The sequence below is a fragment of the Anopheles darlingi genome, chromosome 2, assembly GCF_943734745.1.
Source record: "Anopheles darlingi chromosome 2, idAnoDarlMG_H_01, whole genome shotgun sequence".
Classification (NCBI taxonomy): Eukaryota; Metazoa; Arthropoda; class Insecta; order Diptera; family Culicidae; genus Anopheles; species Anopheles darlingi.
The window spans coordinates 74,647,804-74,656,056 of record NC_064874.1 but is presented as its reverse complement, the minus strand read 5'-3'; the positions used below and the strand labels follow the sequence as shown (position 1 = coordinate 74,656,056).

The 8,253-nt window shown below is 47.0% G+C and overlaps 1 protein-coding gene across 1 annotated transcript in view; it reads left to right on the top strand.

Moving 5' to 3' along the window:
• The window catches only part of LOC125951432 (neural-cadherin-like), a 159,776-nt gene extending 157,597 nt beyond the window's left edge, over positions 1-2,179 (top strand). The window contains exon 12 of the mRNA XM_049680271.1: positions 1-2,179. This exon is cut by the window's left edge and continues 1,757 nt beyond it. The gene's annotated coding sequence lies outside the window, so the exon portion shown is untranslated.
• Positions 2,180-8,253: the final 6,074 nt, after the last annotated feature.

Below are 8,253 nucleotides of genomic sequence, written 5' to 3'. Positions count from 1 at the left end.
ACCCCGGAATGTTTGTCTCGAAGAATGCTGCTCTGGCCAGCAGCAGCAGCAGCAGTCCAGAGTGGCCATAGTTGGAATGGTAGCGAGGGAAAGATTTTGAAACTCTCCACTTTTCCCTGCCGTGGGAGGATGGTTTGGAGCATTAAGCGAAGTGGAAAATCCGGACGAAAGGCAAGTCATCGAGCGATCGAGTGAAACTTTGCACCGAACCGATTGCCATTCACCTTCAAACAAACAAACAAACAAACAAACAAACAAACAAACAAACAAACAGATGGATGGATGGACGGAACAAACGGACAAAACACGAAAATCCACGAACCATTGACCCTTTTTCAATCGAACGAATGGAGCGCAAAGCGTGAAAAGGGCATTGAGCATTGAGTTCGCCGGCGCTGTCCATGGAAAACTTTACATAGCATCAGCGAGCGAACGAGCGAGCAATGGAGTGCATCCGTACATTCGTACAGGAGATGCATGCTGGAGGGTCCCCCCTCTGGAACGGGAACCATTCTTCAAGAGAGCTCATGAGGAAGGATCGGGCTTTGAATTCTGATAACGGTTAATTTTTCGCTTAACTCATCAAATCATTCTCCCTGTTTTTTGGTATCCCTCATTGATGATGTTGAGGAACACGAGGAGCAGGAGGAGGAGAAGAAAGGAGGAGAAAATGTCTGAATAGAGCGAGGAAAGCGAGCGAAACGAGCAATCCCCGAGTGCTCGCGCCATGATGATGATGATGCTGCTCGATGTTTGTTGGTTCTCGCGGTTGCTCATCTGCCAGCATGGTCGGCAATCCTTGGCAGTAACCGAGGCGAGTTCCGGTTGTTTGCAGATGTGCCGGAGACACTAGCTACAGTAAACGAGGGGGGAGGGGTGCACTGGGGAGTGGAGCTAGGGAATGGCGGAAAGGATAAGATTGTTGGACATTCAATGTTACGTTTTTGTTTTTCGTTGTTCCGTTTGAACATGAATTTACATATTTTATTGAATGGTGGGTGGTGTTCGAGGAAAAGCGAGAGAAAGAGAGAGAGAGAGAGAGAGAGAGAGAGAGAGAGAGTGTAAGAAAGAAAGATATGATTGGTGCACTTTTGCAGTCCGCACCACGACGAAGACCAGACCAATTCTATGGCCTGCATTCGCTTCACTTTGCTTCTGTTTCCGGAATGGCGCACGTTGCATCATTGGCAGAACCGTTTCCCTCGGCCTGGCGCATCTGCTGTGTTTGCGCATTCTGTTTAACCCCTCTGTTGGCCCTACAAACAGACGATGATGCCATCCACCATGTTACTGCAAATACCTAACCTACCTACCGTATCCTTCCTTCCTTTCTTTCCTTCCTTTCGGTCATGTTTCCTGTTCCTGGATGATACCGCGTTTTACTCCGGGAAAATCAAACAATTTTCCGCAAACAACTTTCCCGGAATTGTTTGCCGTTACGGTGGTAAAAGCTCACTGCTTTGCCCGGCCAGAGCGCGGTGAGTGCCGCTTCGAGCAAGTGTTTCCCGCCCGGTGGAGCTAGATAAACTAATTGCTGATACCTGATCTGATCTGGGCCAAATAAAACGGGTTGCGGGCGAGGCTGGAAGAGCACGAGACGAGTTGAGTTTCTGTTGTTTTGTATCTTTAGTGGAATGTTTGCCAATTGAGAATTGAAGGACCGATTGGAGCAGCCACTTTGAGCCAGTTGCTCCACTTGCTGGAGAGCGGATGAATCACGAGTATAGCAGCAGTGTTGAGAGTAAGCGGGAGCAGATCATCGTCGTAGGCATTGGTATGTGGCTAACTGGATTGCAGAATGTTGTGCAAACGAATGACGTGAGATGTAGCCTACTGAGAGGGGCCGTTGTTGCAATCGCAGCTGGCTACCACGAAACGGAAACGGAAATCAAAAGACAGACCGCATCAAACTCAACTAATACAAAACATAGGAGGCGTTGGGGCGAACCCTGCAAATTGTAGGGCGATCAAAATGGTTTTCTACTTTCATTATACACTGTTTTCTCAGATTTCTTTTAAAATGTAATGCAAACAAAGAGAAAGGAAAGAGAAGGATGGAAAACTGTAAACGAATGAACCGAACGAAACCGTAAAGTAAGAAGAGATTGAAAATGTACCGCGGAAGAGATGCCAGGACGCGTGAAATCCGTTGTAAAAACCCAAAACACAAAAAAAAACCAAAACCAAAAGTAAGAGTTTAATAAAAAATTATTAAAATTAAAAATAAACCCTCGCTGATGTGTCGAAGCGCTTATTATCGCGACCACACGGCACGGCATGGTGGTGGAGAAACGTGAAAGAAACACCAATGACGTCAGGTACGAAGAAGCCGAAATACCGCACCGCACCGATGGCGTTTGTTATTGACGGCGTGATGGAATGGAAAAGCGAAATAAATTTACAATCCAATAAAAATGGTAATGAAGCGCTATTAATTTCACTTTACCACAGGACCCCCCCATGGCTCGCTTCATCGTTCGCTTCGTTGGTGCTGTGTGTGTGTGTGTTTTTTTTGTCGGTTCGTTTTCCATTTTGCAGTTAGTAATCAAATTTGGTCAGCGAAATTGAGGTCCAGTGTATTTGCCACCTACTCTCTGCTCTGGATGATGTGCATGTAAGCTGCAGCCGCGGTGGGCCGTTTGGGCGTTGAAAAATGTTGTTTTCAATAAACCAAAAACACGATCCGTGTGTGTGTGTTCACGGCATCGTATCCATAATGTATTAGATTGTTTTCTATTAAAATCAGCTTCAACCTTCGATTCCACGCCTGATGACCGCGCCGAGTAAGTTGCTCGTTGGTGATGTTGAAAGTTGTCCGGCGCTGGTAGGTATTGGAAGTAAATGATGAAACTTTTACTTTTCTCCCTCTTTCTGCCGGCCACAAAAATGCCGCAAATCTTGGCCTTCTACTGCAGTACTGCTGCCTCGCTACTGAAGCGAGAAACTCGATAAACAACAATTTAGCATAAATTTCGTGCTTCCGCAACAGCCCGTTCTACGTCGTAACAGGAAGTCTACAAAGTAACAGGAAACCAGCACACACACACACACACACACACACACTCGATTGGACTGGACAACGGTGGACAGAACTCATAAGAATGCATTGCAGGTTGGGAAATGGCAAGACTGCAGGGCATAGTTGGACTTTGGCATGTGGCTGTGGCTTTCGGAAGGACACATTGTGCAGCTCTTAGCTAGCCCGTTCCTAACTCGTCTATAGTGTACAAGTTCAGGTTGCAGCTGCGTGTCGCACCGAGTGGTGCACCGAGAGGGAGCTTTTTGCCTTTTGCGAGAAAACTTTCGTCGTGGGTTTTTCACTTTTCAAGTGCTCGGCTGCCACTGCAGCGCAAATACTTGGCTAGCGACTTGGAGTTTGCTGCTTGGTTTATAGCCAAAGTATTCACATCGCTTCGCCTTTGTCTGGTATACTCAAAGTGGTAAAAGTGTGTATGTGTGTGTCGCCATGACGACCCACTTCATCGATGATAATCACACTGATGACGATGGTCGCGAGTGGAATTCTTTGGAAAGTTTAAGAGCTCCGAAGATTCTTTGGCAGCAAGCAAATTTTCAGCTTATCGTTTTTTTTTTACGGTGATCAAACCGAAGGTAAGGCAAAATTCCATTAAGCTTTGCAGAATGATATCACATAAATTAGTGAACCTCTTTCAGAGCGTGTCCAATTTCAAGCAAAAGATTGTATTCCGTGTTGCAGGTACCAACGTATTGAATATACATCATTCCGCAGTCAGATAGACTGTTTTAAACCTTCAAAAGCTAAAAATGGTCACGATATACGACACAAACCAAATGAATTATGCCCTTCGTTGTACAACAACTAGATAAGCTGTTTTCGAAGGTGGTGAACGAGAATGAGAAATGATGCTGCTACCATTACTCATGCTGGCACCTGGTTCGAAACCGAAACACCCACTTTTACGCGGCAATCTCTTATCTTATTGCTAAATCCGCCGCAAACAAACCACACAATAATAGACTGCATTGTTAATCTTCCATCCGACCGCAGCGCAGGTAGCATAAGCAGCAGTGTTCCTTCCTTTCTTCGCTTCCGTTTCCACGCCCGTTCCCGGACCAAACATACGCTTCTCGGATCTAATCTCGGATTGTTGCTGAGAACGTGAGTGAGCCTGAAGAAGGCCCCGTCCGCCATCTCCGCGCTGCGATCGACATTAGGAATAAAATAAACAATTGGGCCGAGCCTCTGTTTAACACATCGTAACATCGCCACCTCATGTGTCGGCTTGAGGGCCCACTCGTGTGCGCGTAGGCTATGGTCGAATGGCCATGGTGAGACGTGCGCGGAATACTAATCTCCGCCAGCGCCAGATTATCTAGCTGCAGTGTGCGAAACCTCCTCCATTCGTATTCGCATTTTGGTAGCGCAGAGAAAGGTAAGCAGTACACGCGCACCTTTTTGGAGGGGGGAGGAGCGCTCAGATACTTGAGGTTGTGTTTTCTTCGATTGTTCTTTTTCTTTTTCGTTTTTTGAGGCAGCAAAACGGGTATTCACTCGAGCGCATAATATGAACTAGACTCTGGAGTTCAAAATGCTCGTTTCCTTATTCTTGGGATGAGAGAGGTTTAAATTTGAAAGCTGGAACAGATTTCAGATTTGGCATATTATTTTTAAGCATAAATGATAAATATTACAGAAACTTATAAATGCAGTATGTAATAGCACATCCAGATCCTCTTTCAAAAAACTCAGAAGGAGCCATTAATTTTGCTGGTAAACAACGAGAATTAAGATTATATGCGTCCAAAATTTACCGAAACGTGCACAACACAATAGCAGGAACTCTGTTCACTAAGCTTAAATTTTTGGAATAAAATAATGCTCTAACTCTGAGTTTGCTCATGTATATTTGGAAACACAAAATTCCGGTCATACTCTATCAATGTGCCAGAAGTATCTACGATAACAAAAAAAATCCTGCATGAAAGCAATTAATAAATAGAACTCAACGTCTGTCTTATTTTAAAATAGTTTAAGTAATATTCTGTTGACTGTTCTGTCGGTATATTTTTATATAAGTGATTAATATTGATAGATGACACTGTAAACTATCAAGTTAAAGTACAAATCAAATACAAAATTATGCAACTGAGAAACTCACAAAAGCTTCTCACACTACCACAGGAAGTTGCGACTTTGTTTCTACAATATGAGGTTGTACAAAATTGAAGCATACATTCATTACTATTGTTCGCACTTTAATCATAAATCACTGTTTCCCGTTCTCAACTACTCCTAAAGGTATCTGAGACTCGAACTGCGGTTTCCTCCAATCGTAGCAGAGATTCAATAAACACATATTTTCATTTTTCCTCCCTCGTTGGCACATTTTCGTTGGCCAAACTGCATGCATACGAAAGAACCAATCACCTGCGGGCGACACCTTGGCATAAGTAGTTCCGTACCGCGGTACATCAAACACAGCTTATTGGCGATGGTGCCGGAAGCCAAATCACGGCCGCCACCACCATCACCAGATCCCCCCTCCGATGATAGCCCATCCTATCGGAAGCCCTTTGTTGCGCATAAATCACGAGCACGTTTCGTCTATGAAAGAACAGCAGCAGCAGCAGCAGCAGCAGGAGGAGGAGGATTATGTTGGATTTTCGCGTACTACAAAGCGTGTCGCGCGTGCTGTGCGAGCGTACCGTGCCATGCCATCACTACCAGGCGTCTTCTCCACTTCAGCAACCCAGAAACTGGCCAGCTTCTTTCGCAGTCTCATTAATGCAGCCCTAATTTATGCAACGTACTACCGGGGGGCAACCACTGCACAGCACACACACACAGGATGCTGCAACGAGGGCTTCTGTGCAATGCACTCGGTGTGTGTGTGCGCGCGAGCCTGTGTACCGTTGCCATGGAGGCAACGGGTGTTAAGACCTGGCAAACCTGGCGTGGCCGGTCCGTGCAGCCATTTAATATGCTCAGCATCTTGGCAAACCATGGGCTCCCAACAATTTCCCAGTTAATTACAGCAGGCCAGACCCAGGTGTATTACTCATGCTCAGCACTGCTGCTGCCGCTGCTGCTGCTTCGTGTTTGCGCTGCTTGGGCTGCATGTGTGGCTGGGGCAACCGTAAGCGTAGCATTTCCACTCCGGAAATGTTCACGATGTGTGTGTTAGCTAGCAATTATCGAGCGCGTCCATGAATTGTTGATGTGCGTTTGGGTTTCAACGTTGCATTATTATATTTTCAATACTTTCATCATCCACCGACGCCAGAAGATTGGTTTAATCATCTGTTTGGTGGCGTAACATTTCAAACAATTTCCGGCGGTCCCACGCTGGGGGTATACTCGCGCGTGGTTACAACTATGTTATCAGCACTTCAGGTGAGGTACACAGCACACTCGCACACGGCAAATGGCGGCGACAGCATGTGTGAGGAAGTAATAGGATTTCTTTACACAATCCCCGCCTTTCAATTTCGCACACAATACGTGCACTGCATACCCAGGTGATGACGGTGGTGGTTGTGGTGGTGGTAATACCGTACTGGAAACGCTTCTCCATCTCGCCTGGCACCGCGATGTTTACCAATGTTGCAAATGATATTTATGCTGAGCGGCAGTATCGCGGGCCACGAGTGTAGCGGGACCGCATTGCAATCATGGCACCGGTAAATGGCGTGTTTTTATCCGCCACTTAGCCTCCCTACTATCCGGAATGCCACAGTACACAGTTTCTACCGGCCGGGTAGAACCCGGCTACTGCTTTCAACCGAGCATAATTTATTATAAGGAAGCCAATGGTCCCATTGCACCCAGGTAACCAGCAAGCGCCAGCAAGCGTTGCCATAGTTTTTCCCTCTCCTCTTCCTCCCCCTCCTCCTTCAGCTCCTGTTAGCCAACCATTACCGCTCTACGCGGTTCTCGTTGGGCTAATTTAAGTTTTCAAAGTCGTACGCTAATTTCACTCACTGTTCGCCATGATTCTGGGGTTTTTTTTCTTCTTCTATAATTTTTATTGGAAAGCATTTGTCACCGGCGACGGCCAACAGCCAGCCAAAGCGCGCGAGCGCGCTAGAGCAGAAGCTGCAGTTTGGGGCTAAAAACGCGAACGGGGGAAAATAGCCCGGTACGGACGAAAAAAGCAAAAATTGAAAGACAATCGTTGCAAGCGGGGAAAACTGCAGGGAAAACTCGTTGGCGCCAGCCAACTTTCGCCAAGCTCGTCCCAACGGAATGGAACGTCTGAAAGTTCTCGCCGGCCGAGCCCAAAACTTTTGACCGGTTGCTTCCGTGGTGTGCTTGGCCGGCATCTTCATACAAAAACACACACGCACACACGCACACACACACGGGTGACCAGAATGATGACAGAAATTCAGATCGCTCGTGGACGATGCGACTCTCGGTGCACTCCCGTGGCGCTCTCTTTTAATGCGACATTTTAGAATGATCTCGATGGAGTTGGAGCGACCGACTCCGTGGGCAATGGCGTCGTGGTCTGGACTTTAGCTTTAGCCTCCACGTACGGCACGGTCCAGTCTCCGGTCCGGACAAAAAAGGTTTCTTCCTTCCCGATCCCCGCCATCGCGGTGTTGCTGCTTGATTGCATTTATCGCAAAGTTTCGTCGTGATGGTCCGAAAGAAGCAGAGGAAAAAGAAGAAAGAAGCAACAAAGGAGGAGCAATGGTGGAACCCCCGGGGTTGGGGATGCTTCTCACCTTATTTGCACAGTTGCAGTTGCACAGCTGCACGGCAATTTGGCTTATTGCTTCGCAGCGCGTCGCTTCGCCAGCATCTCAGCCGGCAGAAATGAGGACTCCCGACCACACACACACACAGGCCACACTCTTTTATGTAGAAATAGGGGAAGGGGTTTCTGGGTGCGATGGGGTGACGCTCCGCGACAGCTTTTCTCCGCTTGCTTTTTCCTTTTGTGTGCTTCTTTTTTGTTTTGTTTGCGGTTCCCGTTCCTATTTTCTTTCTAGCTCAAAAATCATTCCATTTCCGATTGGTGGAGGAGGATGAGAAGGAGGGGTGTGAAAGGAGGTGGTTGGTAACATGAGGAAAGGGAAAGGGTTTTAGGGTTGAGTGCCATAATATTTGCACAATGTCGTGGCAGCTGTCATGTGAGAGTGGGCACCATGAACTGCACTCATCCGGAACCCCATTGTCGTCATCATCATCATCATCATCATCAACGTCATCATCGAACGCAAATTGGAGAGTTGGCAGCGGGTTTCGTGTGCGTGGAGCTTTGA